The following is a 15955-nucleotide window of genomic DNA, read 5'->3' on the forward strand; positions in this document are numbered from 1 at the left end:
GATAGGTGTCAGAATCAGCTGACACCCAGCGGTGATCGCCCGCCCACCGCCGTGAGTGTGGGTGATCGCGATGACGTAATATTCCGTCCTTAGTCAAATTGGCCCCAGTCACATGGACGAAATATTACGTCTGATGTCAGAAAGGGGTTAATTTGCGAAATGCCTCCTGCTCATATGTTGCTGCCAGATCACAATGTTCCCCCCTTGTACGCTGCCTTAAAGACAACATCCTTAAGGGATTGTAATTGACCAATAGCTTCTCTTTCTTTAAACGTTAATTTATCAAATTGGCGCCGTGTGGACAGTTTTTTTTTAAATCTTCCGCTACCAGCTTGGTGATAATCTCCCCCGCAGGGCTAAGGGACAAGAGGGTAACCTTGTTGATCTGGGTAAAAGAGTTGAAGGAAACCCACCTTCTCGTGTAGGTGTTTGTTCCTCAACCAAGTCCAAAGAAGAGCCCGAAGAGCCTCTCTCTCAGCCCCACTTAAGGCATCCTGTCCGTGTTCACCCATGAATTGTAGTTTCTTTAAAATAAGTTTGCGTGAAAAAAGATGGAGGTCTTTTAGTGCTGCAAAATAATCAAAGGCATTAGTTGAAGAAAATGTTAGGCCTCTATTTAATACATGCAATTGAACTGTAGAGAGGGCATGATCAGATAGATTAATTACCTGTAGCCCCCCTTGGGACCTGGTATCCGGCTGTATACCCATAAGCCCTTTCTTAGCATTTTGTCTCGTGTTTATTTTCTTGTTAGATTGAGTTCCCTCACTCTCTGTTTCAGGGCAGTCCTTTTTACCAGTATGATGATCTTCAAAAGATGTGGTGGATCAAATGGATGTTGAACGAGATCGTGAGAATGATTCATTCCTATAAAAAGGACGTGATCGCTCATTCAGGTTTCTCCATTTATGTGTCCTATTGGACTGTTTATCATTTATATTTTGTTGGAATTTTTTGCCTTTGTTTGCTGGATCTCCTCAGACCATTTTTGCACCTCCACATCTATATCATTATTTGATTTCTTTAGTGCTTCTCCTGACATTTCACTCTTGATGGTTGGTTGAAGAATTTATATTTCAATTTTCATTTCCTTGAGTGAGTTAGAGTTCATCTCTTTAAGAAGTGTCATAAACCCACTTGAGCATTTATTGGCACATTCCTCCCACCTATCCCAAAATTTAGTATCACCAATGGGAGGAATGGAAATACCTGCACCCTTAACCCCCTAGGGATTAACCCCTTCTGAAGATATTTATCTAAAAATGCGTGATTACACCAAACTCGAGTCATTTTTCTCTAAAGTTACTTAAATTTCACAATTGTTTCTTGCAGCCTCTTATTATTTCCTTGCATGCTTAAATCACTGGTGTCCTTAAACACATCATCTATTTACGAGAGTCATGCGCCGTCACGGGCTCTAAAGTCCATATTAATGCTGGGAAAGACTGAAAAACACAGAAACAATAGTCATTAATCAAAAGCCCTGTCTCTTGATAGCTAGTAAGCAAAAGAACAAGCCACACACTTTGCAACATCTATAACTAAGTAGTTTAACCCCTTTCCTACATCGAGCGAAATAGTACGCCGATGTCGAAGTCCCCCCCTTTGATGTGGGCTCCGGTGGTAAGCCCACATCTTTCCGGGGACATGTCAGCTGTTTTGAACAGCTAGAGGTGATCGAAAGGATATTCACGCTATCAGATTCATAATGGGATATTTAGAACAATGTTCCTTGATAAAATATATACTAAACAAAAAAAAGAAACAAAAACATAGTTAAAATAAAATATTAAAACCATGATCATTAATCCAGAGATGAACGGTACTTATAAGAAGGAGGAGATGCTGAGTTGCTCATTTAATCCCATAGGTGCCATTGTATCTAAGGTCACAATCCACCTACATTCTTTTTGCGTAAGTATGCGTGAGTGTAATAATTATATGGGTACTACGGAATCTAATAGCATGGGATAAAGCCAGTCCGAGAACAAAGTTGCAGCAAAGAATGTTTTTACTTGAAACAGAAATGTAAACAGAATTGACACAGATATTTCTGCAATTGTAACGAGGACTTCAGCTCTATATAGTAAATAGCAAATGGAGCATAATGCAGATATTCCTGCAGTAGTAACAAGGTCCTCAGCACAATAAAGTAAATCACAGCAGACTTAGAGGCGAACAGATATTTAAACAAGGAAGTCCAATAAGGTTAGAGTGCGAATGCACACAGTACTTAAAATGAGGAAGTCCAGCAAAACTTGATTACACATGTGCCAGAACTTGTTAGTAGGAGTCCAATAATTCACACATGATGCATTGTGTGAATGCAGTCCTGGGAAAGAGAGGACAAGGGGAAAAGAGGGAGAGCGCTATCTAAGCGTGGCAGATGAGTAAATATTTCTGGATGAGACAAGCACAACTTGAACCTTGCTCACCTGGTGTGGTTGTGCAAAGAGGCACAACACTGGGAAAAGTTTTGCAAACAAAGAAGACACTTCCACTGGTGTGCAGCTCATCGCAGAAGTTCCAGAGGCGAGAGGTAGCTGAATGAAGAAAGGCAGACCACCAAGTAGTGAGCAGAAGCAGGGAGTTCACCAGCAAACCGGCAGAAGCTAAGGAGCCAGCAGCGCAATATACTCAGGCACCTTAGAATACATGACCCAGACTTAAATAATCAGGACAGACAGTGCCATGACAGGGCGAGATCCAAGACTCCATCTTGGATCAGGGCGAACAGGCACCAGGAAAGTCCAGAATCCTTACATTACTCCCACCTCAGAAGCGGCCTCAGGACGATCCACGACCAGGCTTGTCAGGATATTTCTGATGGAACAGAGTAATTTTTTGAGGAGCACAGATATTGCCCACTGGCTCCCAAGAGTTCTCCTCAGACGGATATCCTTGCCACTTGATGAGGTACTGCAATTGATTCCTGCAGATCCTGGAGTCCAGAATCTTCTCTACCACAAACTGTTCTTGTCCGTCCACTAACACAGGCTGGGGAGGAGGTGTAATCCGACCCTGAAATGTATTTGGAGACACCGGTTTTAACAGGGAGACATGAAACACAGGGTGTACCTTCAAGGTTCTTGGCAACTTCAGACGACAGGCAACGGAACTCACGATCCCAGAGATCTTGAATGGGCCGATGAACTTTTGTCCGAGTTTCTCTGATGGAATGTTCAATCTCAAGTTTTTAGTAGATAACCACACAGAGTCCCCTGCCTTGAACATAGGTGCAGGCTTCCGAAACCTGTCGGCAGATCTCTTATATTTCTCTTATGCAGTAGATAGCGATTCCTTCAGGGTTTCCAGATTCTGTCTCATTGCCGCCAACCTTTCACAAACTGCAGGCACCGGTGCATTGATTGGAGATCTGGGAAGAATACTGGGATGATAACCTAGGTTGGCAAAGAAAGGTGTTACCTTAGTAGAAGAACTCTGAGAGTTGTTATAACAGAATTCTGCGAGCGGGAGCAACTCCAACCAGTCATCCTGAGAATGGTTGATATAACATCGAAGATACTGTTCTAGAGTCTGATTCGTCCGTTCTGTCTGCCCATTAGTCTGAGGATGGTATGCAGAGGACAGACAAATATTAACACCAAGCGAATCACAGAATCATTTCCAGAACTTGGACGTAAACTGCACTCCCCGATCTGAACTGACTTCGTCCAGAACTCCATGCAGCCGAAACACATTCTGGATGACCAGATCAGCCGTCTCCTTGGCTTAGGGAAGACCAGTGCAAGGAATGAAGTGGGCAGCCTTAGTAAGGTGATCTACAACCACCAGAATAGAATTTTTCTCCCCCAGAGGAGGGCAATTCAACTACCGTATAAAGTCCATTGAAATAGACCCCCAAGGACGAGAGGGGACAGGTAGTGGTTGATGCAGTCCACTAGGTGATACATGGGGAGTCTTGAAACGTGCACATACCTCACAAGAGAGAACATAGCTCTTAACGTCCTTCAGACAGGTAGGCCACCAAAAAAAATGGCTCAGAAACTCCTGTGTCTTCTGTACCCCCCGATGACCTGCCAACTTGGAATGATGGACAAACTTTAGCACCTGCAGCTTTACGGCCTCTGGAACGTATAAACGTTGATCCCGGACCCACATACCGTTTCTGAGAACCAAGTTCACATCAGCAGTCGGGTTGGCGAGAAATGGATCTGCGTCGTAGGCCTCCTTAATCGTCTTCCATAAGTCCTTACTCTGAATGACTCCAATAAAGTTGGCATCAGACAGGACGGTCTTAGACGGGTTCCCAGGTACGGAGTCCGTGGCATGGATTCGGGACAAAGCATCCGCTTTCCCATGAGGTGAACCTGGGCGGTACGAAATGACAAAGTTAAATTGATTAAAAAATAGACTCCAACGAGCTTGCCGTGGAGAAAGATATCTCGCAGACCTAAGGAACTCCAGATTGCGATGATCCGTGAACACAATAACTTGTTGTGATGCCCCCTGCAGATGGTGTCTCCATTCCTTAAATGAAGCGATAATGGCAAGAAGCTCCTTATCACCCACATCGTAGTTCTTTTCTGCAGTGGAGAGTCTGCGAGAAAAAAAAGCACATGGATGCAGCAAGCTTTTCTCTCCCGTTCTCTGTGAGAGGATGGCCCCAGAGCACAGTCCAAAGCGTCCACTTCTACGATGAACGGAAGTGCTGGGTTTGGGTGAATTAGTACCGGTGCAGACGTAAACCGGGATTTAAGACAATCAAAAGCTTCCTGAGCCAGTGCGGACCACAAGAAAGTATTTTCCTTCTTAGTTGTGTAATGGGTCGCACAATTTCAGAAAAATTACGAATGAATAGTCTATAGAAGTTTGCAAATCCGATGAAACGCTGTACCTCTTTGTCATTTTTAAGTGCAGGCCAATCAAGAATAGCCTGGCCAGGCACCGGGAAAGTCCAGAATCCTTACAGTGAGCTATCACCACCTTGAATTCCCATATGTAAACAGTCAATGCCCCATATTTTGAAATCCCCTGAGTTACATTTATGTTTTAATTTAAAGAGTCTTGGTATTGTTTTCAAAGAATCCACGTCATCCACGTCACGGGTGGCCTCAATATCCCTAACGTGTTCACGGGTTCTCACACACAACTCACGTGATGTTAACCCAATGTAAATTAGGTTACAACTGCATATAGCATAATACACTCCATGTGTGGTAGTACATGTGATATAATCCCTAATATCAAAGGTCTTGAGGCCGTCCGATGACACGAAGTACGTGGATCTTTTATGATTTTTTCAAGCCAGGCAGTTGCCACATGGAAAGAATCCTTTCCTTTTCCCCTTACCCTTAAAAAAGGAGGGAGATTTTGAAACATAATGACTAGACACCAAAGTGTCTTTCAAATTTCTGCCTCTGCGTGCCGTCATTAAAATGTTTTTTGAGAGTGGTTCGCATCATTTCCCACTGCTGATTGTATGTGGAGATAAAGCACGTACCTTCATTTTTTTCTTTATTTTTGCTTCTTTGTGGGGCCAAGAGATCCACTTTTGTTGTTTTTTTAGCTCTTAAATAGCCTTTTTTAATACTCCTGTTGCTGTATCCCCAATCCCTGAATCTCTGCCAAAGTCTCCGGCCTGTCCCTCAAACAAAGCATCTGAAGAGCAAATTCTCTGAGCCTAAAGAAATTGGCCAGTAGGAATAGCATTGATTTTGGAGCCCAGATGTGCAGAAGATGCATGTAAAAGTGAATTGACAGATTTTTTTTACGATACATATTAGTATATACTGAACCATCATCCTGCACTCTCAGCTCCACATCAAGGAAAGAAATTACCCTTCAATCACAGTGGTAGGTGAGTCTGATGTTGGACTCGTTGAGATTCAAAGCCATCATAAATGTATCTAAATCCATGGCAGAGCCCTGCCAAATAAACAAAACATAAATCGAAGCCACCCAAGGATCTGCGGAGAGGCGTATGCACCATCCATCAACAAACCCCTCTCCCAAAATCCAAGAAAGAGGTTTGTATAGGAGGGCACACACGCCGCTCCCATTGCTGTACCACGCCTCTGTAAGAAAAACTGATCATTGAATATAAAAATATTGTGTGTGAGTATGAATCGCAACAAGTCCAACACCAGCTCATGAATATCTGCATCCAGATTACTGGCTTCAAAGTAAAATTGTAAAGCCTCAAAATCGTCTTTTTTTTTTTTTTTGATTGATGAGCATGGTAGCAGACACACTATAGGCATAGAGTGCGCATGAAGGGATTGGTCAGGAAGAGGTTAATGATATTTACTTAGCGGAAATGAAGGCCTGGATACGTGGAGAATGCAGCGTATGGGTCGGGTAGTAGTGCAAAATATGTGTTTCGCGGATGATGTTACAGTTCCTAGTGGAACAGTGGAAAAGAAAGTGTGTCCAACTTGCCTTTATTCCTTGGGAAAAAAATATTATATACATAACGCTAAGTATGATCACCTGTGCACACCGCTCCCATGTTTCAACAAACAATTCTTTTAGTTTATTTGCAAACTGATGCAGATGTGTTCAATATTATTGACAGTTTATCACTATATGTATTTTTTCTCATGTTTTCACTTGTGGTTTTTATTGCTGTTATTTTTTTAAATATATAGATTGCACTTTATTGATTGAACAGCCTGTGATGTCATTCCAAATGAACACAACCTATATATATGTGTTGGCTGCACTCTGAACTGATTGACAGAGGCTTGGCAAATATATATATATATATATATATATATATATATATATATATATATATATATATATATATATATATATATATATATATATATATATATATATATACACATATATATATATATATATATATACATATATATATATATATATATATATATATATATATATATATGTATACTAGATGGTGGCCCGATTCTAACGCATCGGGTATTCTAGAATATGCATGTATGAGCCACGCAGTATATAACACTGGCCACATAGTATATAACACAGCCCATGTGGTATATAGCAGTGTGAGCACCATATCCCTGTTAGAAAAAAAGCGAAGCTGTCCCGATGCGCGAGCCGCTGCTGCCAGCTTCCGTTCCCAGAGATGCATTGCAATATTACCCAGATGACTTAGCGGTCTCACGAGACTGCTAAGTCTTCTGAGTAATTTTGCAATGCATCTCTGGGAACGGAAGCTGGCGGCAGCCGCGCGCACATCGGCGGACAACGGAAGGTGAGAATAGCAGGTTTTTTGTTTTTTTATTATTTTTAACATTAGATTTTTTTTTTACTATTGCTGCTGCATAGGCAGCATCAATAGTAAAAAGTTGGTCACACAGGGTTAATAGCAGCGTTAACGGAGTGCGTTACACACGGCATAACGCGGTCCGTTAACGCTGCCATTAACCCTGTGTGAGTGCTGACTGGAGGTGAGTATGGAGCGGGCGCCGGGCACTGACTGGACGGAAGTAGGGAGGGACTAATTCTTGGCCGGACTGTGCCCGTCGCTGATTGGTCGAGGCCTAGCGGCCTCGACCAATCAGAGACGTGGGATTTCCAGGACAGACAGACGGAAGTGACCCTTAGACAATTATATATATAGATATATACATATATTCATTTTTTTATTTGAAAATTTGTACTAGGTTTTGAGGAATGTAACTCCGGTACAGGAAGGTGCTTCATTACATTGTATGTATGTATTGCATTGTGCATTGTATGTATTGTATCCATTACGTAATGTTCCACATTCTAAGTTGACCAGTTAAGGTTGGATAGGTGATGGGTGATGTTTTAGGGCTATGTACACAGGAGCCATTGTATACCACTGAAGCTGGTTGGTTGTTTTATCGGGTAGTGAAGGAAAATAATCTTGAATGTATCTGTACAACTGGTCAGCATAAGTAGAAATGTACACGGGATTTTTCAGATTTTGGCATTTCATGATGAAGCCATCATTGCCAAGAACTCTGACTACAGGGTAGTTTATACTTTTCTTTTTAATAATTTTTATATTCACCATGTTGAATCAATCATCATTCAATAAAGCTATGATCAGACAGACTTCCAATTAAGAAGCTGTGTGTAGTATAGTGTTATTATTATTGGGGGGTGACCAGGTGGGTTTTTATTAACTCCTTAAATATCAGCCCTTATCATTTCTTGGGCATCCTCCACCATTGTGACCCTTTATGTAATCATCCAATGCCCTTTCCAGCATCCTATGCTTGTCATCACTGATGATGTCATAGGTAGTTGATGTCACAATCACTTAGAACTTTCAGCTCTATTTTCCATTCACTTGTGCAGTTGGTGCGATTGCGGTGAAGCATGAAGATGTGGAAGAGGTGTCTCTGGACAGGTAATTACTATAATTAATTAGAATTATCAGAATACATGCTAATTATAGGACCACAAGGTAAACTAATTAAGGACTTATATCCCCAAATATAAAAGGACCTTGGATCGGATTGCATCCAAATATTATCATTAATTTTCTAGCATAGGATAGGTGATGACTTTCTGATTGGTGGAGATCCAACCCCGAGGACCCTCACTGATCTCAGGAAAGCAGGTTGGAGGTGCAGCCTATAAACCTCAGCTCCATTCATTCTCTATTGAACTGCCTGAGATATCGCTGTATTCGGTCACATAGAGAATGAATCAGTCTGCAGAGCGGTCTATTTGGTGTAGACATGTGTCATACATGGCTTTATTCTGTGTGTTTCAGCAACTCTAACACTAATAATAAACAGTTTGGAGAGAGATTCAGCATTGGATAACCCAGATAATGGGATGAAGTGAGCTTGTTTGCTGAAGCGATCCACTGCCACCCAAATAGTAGTCATCCCCCCAGACAGCGGTAAATCTGAAATGAAATCCATGGACAAATGATTCCATGGTCTTTCTGGAATTGGCAAAGGAACCAATTCCCCGGCTGGCCGGCAATGCTGTACTTTGGCACGTGCATAAGTTTCACAAGCTGACACAAAATCTCTAATATCCTTATGCATGGTGGACCACCAAAACAGTCTCTAGCAACTGCCTTCGGGGTTGCAGTGACCCCTGGATGAACTCTCAATACACAATCATGGAATCCTTGCAGAAGGCATAATCTGAGATACACAGGGACAAACAGCTTGCATTCAGGGGTATTGGAAGGAGCCAAGTACTGAGCAGTACGGATTCCAGGTTCCAGATCAGAGGAAACCATGACCACAACAATACCCTGAGGAAGAATGGAGGAAGGAGGTTCTGGAGGAGACAGAATCAAGACTACGAGACAGGGTATCTGCCCAAACAAACAATTATCTCTCAACCTTTGCAGAACCAAACGGACATGTTTATAATGTGAATCCATGTTAGGTGAGAAAATTAGAATATCATCTAAATGAACCACAAAAGATTTGCCAATATAATCAGAGAAAATATAATTCATAAAATTTTGAAAAACCGCAGCTGCATTCGTTATACTAAAAGGCATAACGAGATTTTCAAAGACACTTTCAGATGGTAAAAATACTGTCTTCCACTCATCACCCTCACGAACCCGTATCAGATTATATGCCCCGCTGAGATCCAGTTTGGAAAACCATTTAGCCCCGGAAAGCTGATTATATTGATCGGGAATAAGTGGAAGCCGATAAGAATTTTTAATTGTTTAATTCTCGGAAATTGCCACTGGATGGAGAAGCCAGCATGCTTAAGTAGAGGACTAATCTAGGAAAGTTAACACAGATGATTGCAGCACAGACCAGCACAACCAAAACAGACTGACAGCTTCTCCACAAAGTAACATAGAAGACAGGAACAGAATGGAGATCGTGACACTATGCTCTGAATGAGCATTTCATTTACACTAGACTGTGGACTGACTGGCCACATCTACAGTAGACCTTGGACTGACGGATCAAAACTTTTCATCTAGTCTTTGGATGAATGATCACAGCATTTACATTAGTTTGAATACTGACTGATCAAAGCATTTGCACTTGTTTAAGGCCTTACTGACCTTGTCATTTTCACTAGATTTCGACTGTCTGACCACATTTCCAGTAAAGTTTGCACTGCCTGGATATAACATTTACACTAGTCTAAAGACTGAGTGACCACAGCATTTATGCTAGGTGTGGAATTTCTGAACACATTTCCAGTAGACCAGAAGACTATGGACTGAATGAACCCAACATTTACACTAGAATGTGGACTAATAGACCACTTTTACAGTGGACTGTGGACTGGCGGACCAAAACTTTTACACTAGTTTATGGACTGGCTGATCATAGCATTTACGCTAGGTGTGCATTTTCTGACCACATTTCTAGTATACTGTAGTCTGACTATATCATATAATAATGTAGAATGACTGAACATAATATATACCGTAAACTAACAAATGACTGACTACAGGATTCAGAATAAACTGACCACAGTCCTTATACCTGAAATAAGTAATTATGTCCCTAGTGTGTTATATTTTTCTTTGTGTATAGCATGTAGCAGGAACATATTATCAGTATCACACCTTTGACTATTTACAGGTGACTGTCGCCCAGTGAGATGGTGGAACGTGAAATTTTTCCTTGTGGATTTCAAGAAGAGAATTAGAAAAATCTCCTAACAGGTAATTAATATTCATATTAATTACTGATAATTGTAGGTTTAGACATAAGTTCTAGGCCTGCCGGGGTGTAATAACACCTTCCTGGTACATGGGAATATATTGTTTGTGTTTTTCACATGTATATCTTCTATACACAACTCCTAGTATAACACAACCATATTTCAGGTAGAGATGTAAGGAACATTTCTTCTCCTTATTCTCTGTCTTCTAAAATAAGAAAACGTTCTTATGTTTCATAGAATAGGCTTCTTATCAGCGGTGTAACATTCAATGCCTCGATTACAAGAGACTGATCTCATCATTTACGCTAGGCTGTGGAGCTACTGACCACAGCTTTTCCACTAGACTGTGGACAGACTAACAACATTTTCTCTAGACTGTTGACCGACTGACCACAGCATTTCCTCTAGGCTTTGGATCAGCTAACAACAACATTTACACCAGACTGTGAACTAACTGAACAATGAATTTACACTAGACTGTGGACTGATGGACCACAGCATTTAAACTAGATAGTAGACCCAATGACGACATCGTTTACACCTGACTGTGGACTGACTGGCCACATTTACATCAGACTGTGGACTGATGGACAAAAAGTTTTACACTAGTCCATGGGCTAACTGATCCAATCATTTACAGTAGTCTAAGGACTGATTGAGCACAGCAATTATGCTAGGTGTGGAATTCATGACTACATTTCCAGTAGACTAAAAGACTATGGACTGAATGGCCATAACATTTACATTAGACTGTGGACTGACAGACCACTTTTACAGTGGACTGTGGACTGGTGGACCAAATGTTTTACGCTAGTTTATGGACTGATTTGCCATAGCATTTAGCTAGGTGTGAAATTCCTGACCACATTTGCAGTAGACCAAAACACTATGTGTGATGCGAGTCACTATAGTAAATGTTAGCCCCAGAAGTGGAGAGAAAGACTACAATAACAGTAAGAATTAATATACACCACTTACTGAATGAGTAAAAGGAGGTCAAACAATCCGAGTTCAGGTCCACGAAATGGCGCAGTACTGCAAAGAGAAATCAGATACTAAATCCAATTTACTAGCTGAGTTCAGAAAAACCAGAAAGACAAGACAGTTTACAGGGAGCAGGCACAAGGGAAGTCAGGTCACAAGCAAAGAGTCTAAGTTCGGGAAGGGAATAAAGTCAGGCTGGGTCAGGTGTTGTGAATTTACTTTTTGGCTCCCTCTAGTGGCTACTAGTGATTTGACTCTGGGGTTGTCAGTCATTCCTTTTATGCTCACCTGGGTCGTTAGGTCAGGGGTGTTGCTATATAAGCTCCCTGGACCTTCAGTTCAATGCCTGGCAACGTTGATATCAGAGCTAATCTGTAGTTCTCTTGTCTACTGATCCTGGTTCCTGCTTGATTAAGCTAAGTCTGCTTTTTTGCTTTTTGCAATTCGTTTTTGTTTGCATTTTTTGTCCAGCTTGCATATTATCTGTATCCTGACCTTGCTGGAAGCTCTAGGGCGGCTGGTGTTCTCCCCCCGGGCCGTTAGACGGTTCGGGGGTTCTTGAATCTCCAGCGTGGATTTTTGATAGGGTTTTTGTTGACCATATAGGTTATCTTACTATATTCTGCTATTAGTAAGTGGGCCTCTCTGTGCTAAACCTAGTTCATCTCTGTGTTTGTCATTTCCTCTTACCTCACCGTTATTATTTGTGGGGGGCTTGTATCCTACTTTTGGGGTCCTTTCTCTGGAGGCAAGAGAGGTCTTTGTTTTCCTCTTCTAGGGGTAGTTAGCTCTCCGGCTGGCGCGAGACATCTAGCGACCAACGTAGGCATGTTCCCCGGCTACTTCTAAAGTTGGCGTTAGGAGTAGATATATGGTCAACCCAGTTACCACTGCCCTATGAGCTGGATTTTTGTACTTCGCAGACTTGCTGATATCTCTGAGACCCTCGCCATTGGGGTCATAACAGTTTGCCAGGCCAGTACTAAATGTTAAATGCATTGCAGAAGTGGGATTATAAGAAAGAAAGTTCTGAGTTTTTTTTCTCTCTCATTTTTTTTTTTCTTTTCCCCTTTACCTTTGAGTGGCTTGTGATTGCTGCAGACATGAATGTCCAGACCTTGATTACAAGTGTGGACCAGCTTGCTGCTCGTGTGCAGGGCATACAAGATTATGTTACCAGAAATCCTATGTCAGAACCTAAGATACCGATTCCTGAACTGTTTTCCGGAGACCGATTTAAGTTTAGAAATTTCAGGAATAATTGTAAATTGTTTTTGTCCCTGAGACCCTGTTCCTCTGGAGACTCCGCTCAGCAAGTGAAAATTGTTATTTCTTTTTTACGGGGCGACCCTCAGGATTGGGCTTTCTTGCTGGCGCCAGGAGATCCGGCATTGGCTGATATTGATGCGTTTTTTCTGGCGCTCGGTTTGCTTTATGAGGAACCCAATCTTGAGATTCAGGCAGAAAAAGCCTTGCTGGCTATGTCTCAGGGCCAGGACGAGGCTGAGGTGTATTGCCAAAAATTTCGGAAATGGTCCGTGCTGACCCAGTGGAACGAGTGTGCATTGGCTGCAAATTTTAGAAATGGCCTTTCTGAAGCCATTAAGAATGTGATGGTGGGTTTTCCCATTCCCACAGGTCTGAATGATTCCATGGCCCTGGCGATTCAAATTGACCGGCGGTTGCGGGAGCGCAAAACCGCAAATTCCCTCATGGTGTTATCTGAACAGGCACCTGATTTAATGCAATGTGATAGAATCCTGACTAGAAATGAGCGGAAAATTCATAGACGCCAGAATGGCTTGTGTTACTACTGTGGTGATTCTGCACATGTTATCTCAGCATGCTCTAAGCGTCTTACTAAGGTTGTTAGTCCTGTCGCCATTGGTAATTTGCAACCTAAGTTCATTCTATCTGTAACTTTGATTTGCTCACTGTCATCGTATCCTGTCGTGGCGTTTGTGGATTCAGGTGCTGCCCTGAGTCTTATGGATCTGTCATTTGCTAAGTGTTGCGATTTTGTTCTTGAGCCATTAGAAAATCCTATCCCTCTTAGGGGTATTGACGCTACGCCATTGGCAGAAAATAAGCCGCAGTTTTGGACACAGGTTACCATGTGCATGACTCCTGAACATCGGGAGGTGATACGTTTTCTTGTTCTGCATAAGATGCATGATTTGGTTGTTTTGGGGTTGCCATGGTTACAGACCCATAATCCAGTCTTGGACTGGAAGGCAATGTCAGTGTCAAGTTGGGGCTGTCATGGAATTCATGGAGATTCCCTGCCCGTGTCTATTGCTACTTCTACGCCTTCGGAAGTTCCGGCGTATTTGTCTGATTATCAGGATGTCTTCAGCGAGTCTAGGTCAAGTGCATTGCCTCCTCATAGGGAATGTGACTGTGCAATAGATTTGATTCCAGGCAGTAAGTTTCCTAAGGGAAGACTGTTTAATCTGTCGGTACCTGAACATACCGCGATGCGTTCATATATCAAGGAGTCTCTGGAGAAGGGGCATATCCGTCCTTCTTCTTCCCCTCTTGGTGCGGGATTCTTTTTTGTGGCTAAAAAGGACGGATCTTTGAGGCCTTGTATTGACTATCGGCTTTTGAATAAGATCACTGTCAAATTTCAGTATCCTTTGCCGTTGTTGTCAGACTTGTTTGCCCGGATTAAAGGTGCCAAGTGGTTCACCAAGATAGACCTTCGCGGTGCGTACAACCTTGTGCGCATTAAGCAAGGAGATGAATGGAAAACCGCATTCAATACGCCCGAAGGTCATTTTGAGTACTTGGTGATGCCATTTGGGCTCTCTAATGCACCTTCAGTTTTTCAGTCCTTTATGCATGACATTTTCCGGAAGTATCTGGATAAATTTTTGATCGTTTATCTGGATGATATTCTGTTTTTTTCTGATGATTGGGACTCGCATGTGGAACAGGTCAGGATGGTTTTCAAGATTTTGCGTGAAAATTTTTTGTTTGTTAAAGGCTCAAAGTGTCTCTTTGGTGTACAGAAGGTTCCCTTTTTAGGGTTCATTTTTTCCCCTTCTGCTGTGGAGATGGACCCAGTCAAGGTTCGAGCTATTCATGATTGGACTCAACCCTCGTCAGTTAAGAGTCTTCAGAAGTTCTTGGGTTTTGCTAACTTCTACCGTCGTTTTATCGCTAATTTTTCTAGCGTTGTTAAACCGTTGACGGATATGACCAAGAAAGGTTCTGATGTGGCTAACTGGGCTCCTGCTGCCGTGGAGGCTTTCCAGGAGTTGAAGCGCCGGTTTACTTCAGCGTCTGTTTTGTGCCAGCCTGATGTCTCACTTCCCTTTCAGGTTGAAGTGGATGCTTCGGAGATTGGGGCAGGGGCCGTTTTGTCGCAGAGAGGCCCTGGTTGCTCTACTATGAGACCTTGTGCCTTTTTCTCTAGGAAGTTTTCGCCGGCAGAGCGAAATTATGATGTGGGCAATCGGGAGTTGTTGGCCATGAAGTGGGCATTTGAGGAGTGGCGTCATTGGCTCGAGGGTGCTAAACATCGTGTGGTGGTCTTGACTGATCACAAAAATCTGATGTACCTCGAGTCTGCTAAACGCCTGAATCCTAGACAGGCCCGCTGGTCATTGTTTTTCTCCCGTTTTGACTTTGTGGTTTCGTATTTACCAGGTTCTAAGAATGTGAAGGCCGATGCTCTGTCTAGGAGCTTTGTGCCTGATGCTCCTGGAGTCGCTGAACCTGTGGGTATTCTTAAGGAAGGAGTTATCCTGTCAGCTATTTCTCCAGATCTGCGACGTGTGTTGCAGAGATTTCAGGCTTGTAGGCCTGACTCTTGTCCACCTGACAGATTGTTTGTGCCTGCTAAATGGACCAGCAGAGTCATTTCCGAGGTTCATTCCTCAGTGTTGGCAGGGCACCCGGGAATTTTTGGCACCAGAGATCTGGTGGCCAGGTCCTTTTGGTGGCCTTCCTTGTCAAGAGATGTGCGGTCATTTGTGCAGTCCTGTGGTACTTGTGCTCGAGCTAAGCCTTGCTGTTCTCGTGCCAGCGGGTTGCTCTTGCCCTTGCCTGTCCCGAAGAGACCTTGGACACACATCTCTATGGATTTCATTTCGGATCTTCCGGTGTCTCAGGGCATGTCTGTCATCTGGGTGATATGTGATCGTTTCTCCAAGATGGTCCATCTGGTTCCTTTGCCCAAACTGCCTTCCTCTTCTGATCTGGTTCCTGTGTTCTTCCAGAACGTGGTTCGTTTGCACGGCATTCCTGAGAATATTGTGTCGGACAGAGGATCCCAGTTTGTTTCCAGGTTCTGGCGATCCTTTTGTGGTAGGATGGGCATAGATTTGTCGTTTTCGTCCGCTTTTCATCCACAGACTAACGGACAAAC

At 42.7% G+C, this 15955-nt stretch overlaps 1 long non-coding RNA gene across 1 annotated transcript in view; it reads right to left on the bottom strand.

Annotated features, from left to right (window-relative positions):
• Positions 1–1291: 1291 nt before the first annotated feature.
• LOC143781144 (uncharacterized) overlaps positions 1292–15955 on the bottom strand; it is a 51248-nt gene continuing 36584 nt past the window's right edge. The window contains exon 3 of the long non-coding RNA XR_013216588.1: positions 1292–1445. This is a non-coding gene — a long non-coding RNA (uncharacterized LOC143781144). The remainder of the gene's footprint in view (positions 1446–15955) is intronic.

The sequence above is a fragment of the Ranitomeya variabilis genome, chromosome 6 (assembly GCF_051348905.1).
Source record: "Ranitomeya variabilis isolate aRanVar5 chromosome 6, aRanVar5.hap1, whole genome shotgun sequence".
Lineage (NCBI taxonomy): Eukaryota > Metazoa > Chordata > Amphibia > Anura > Dendrobatidae > Ranitomeya > Ranitomeya variabilis.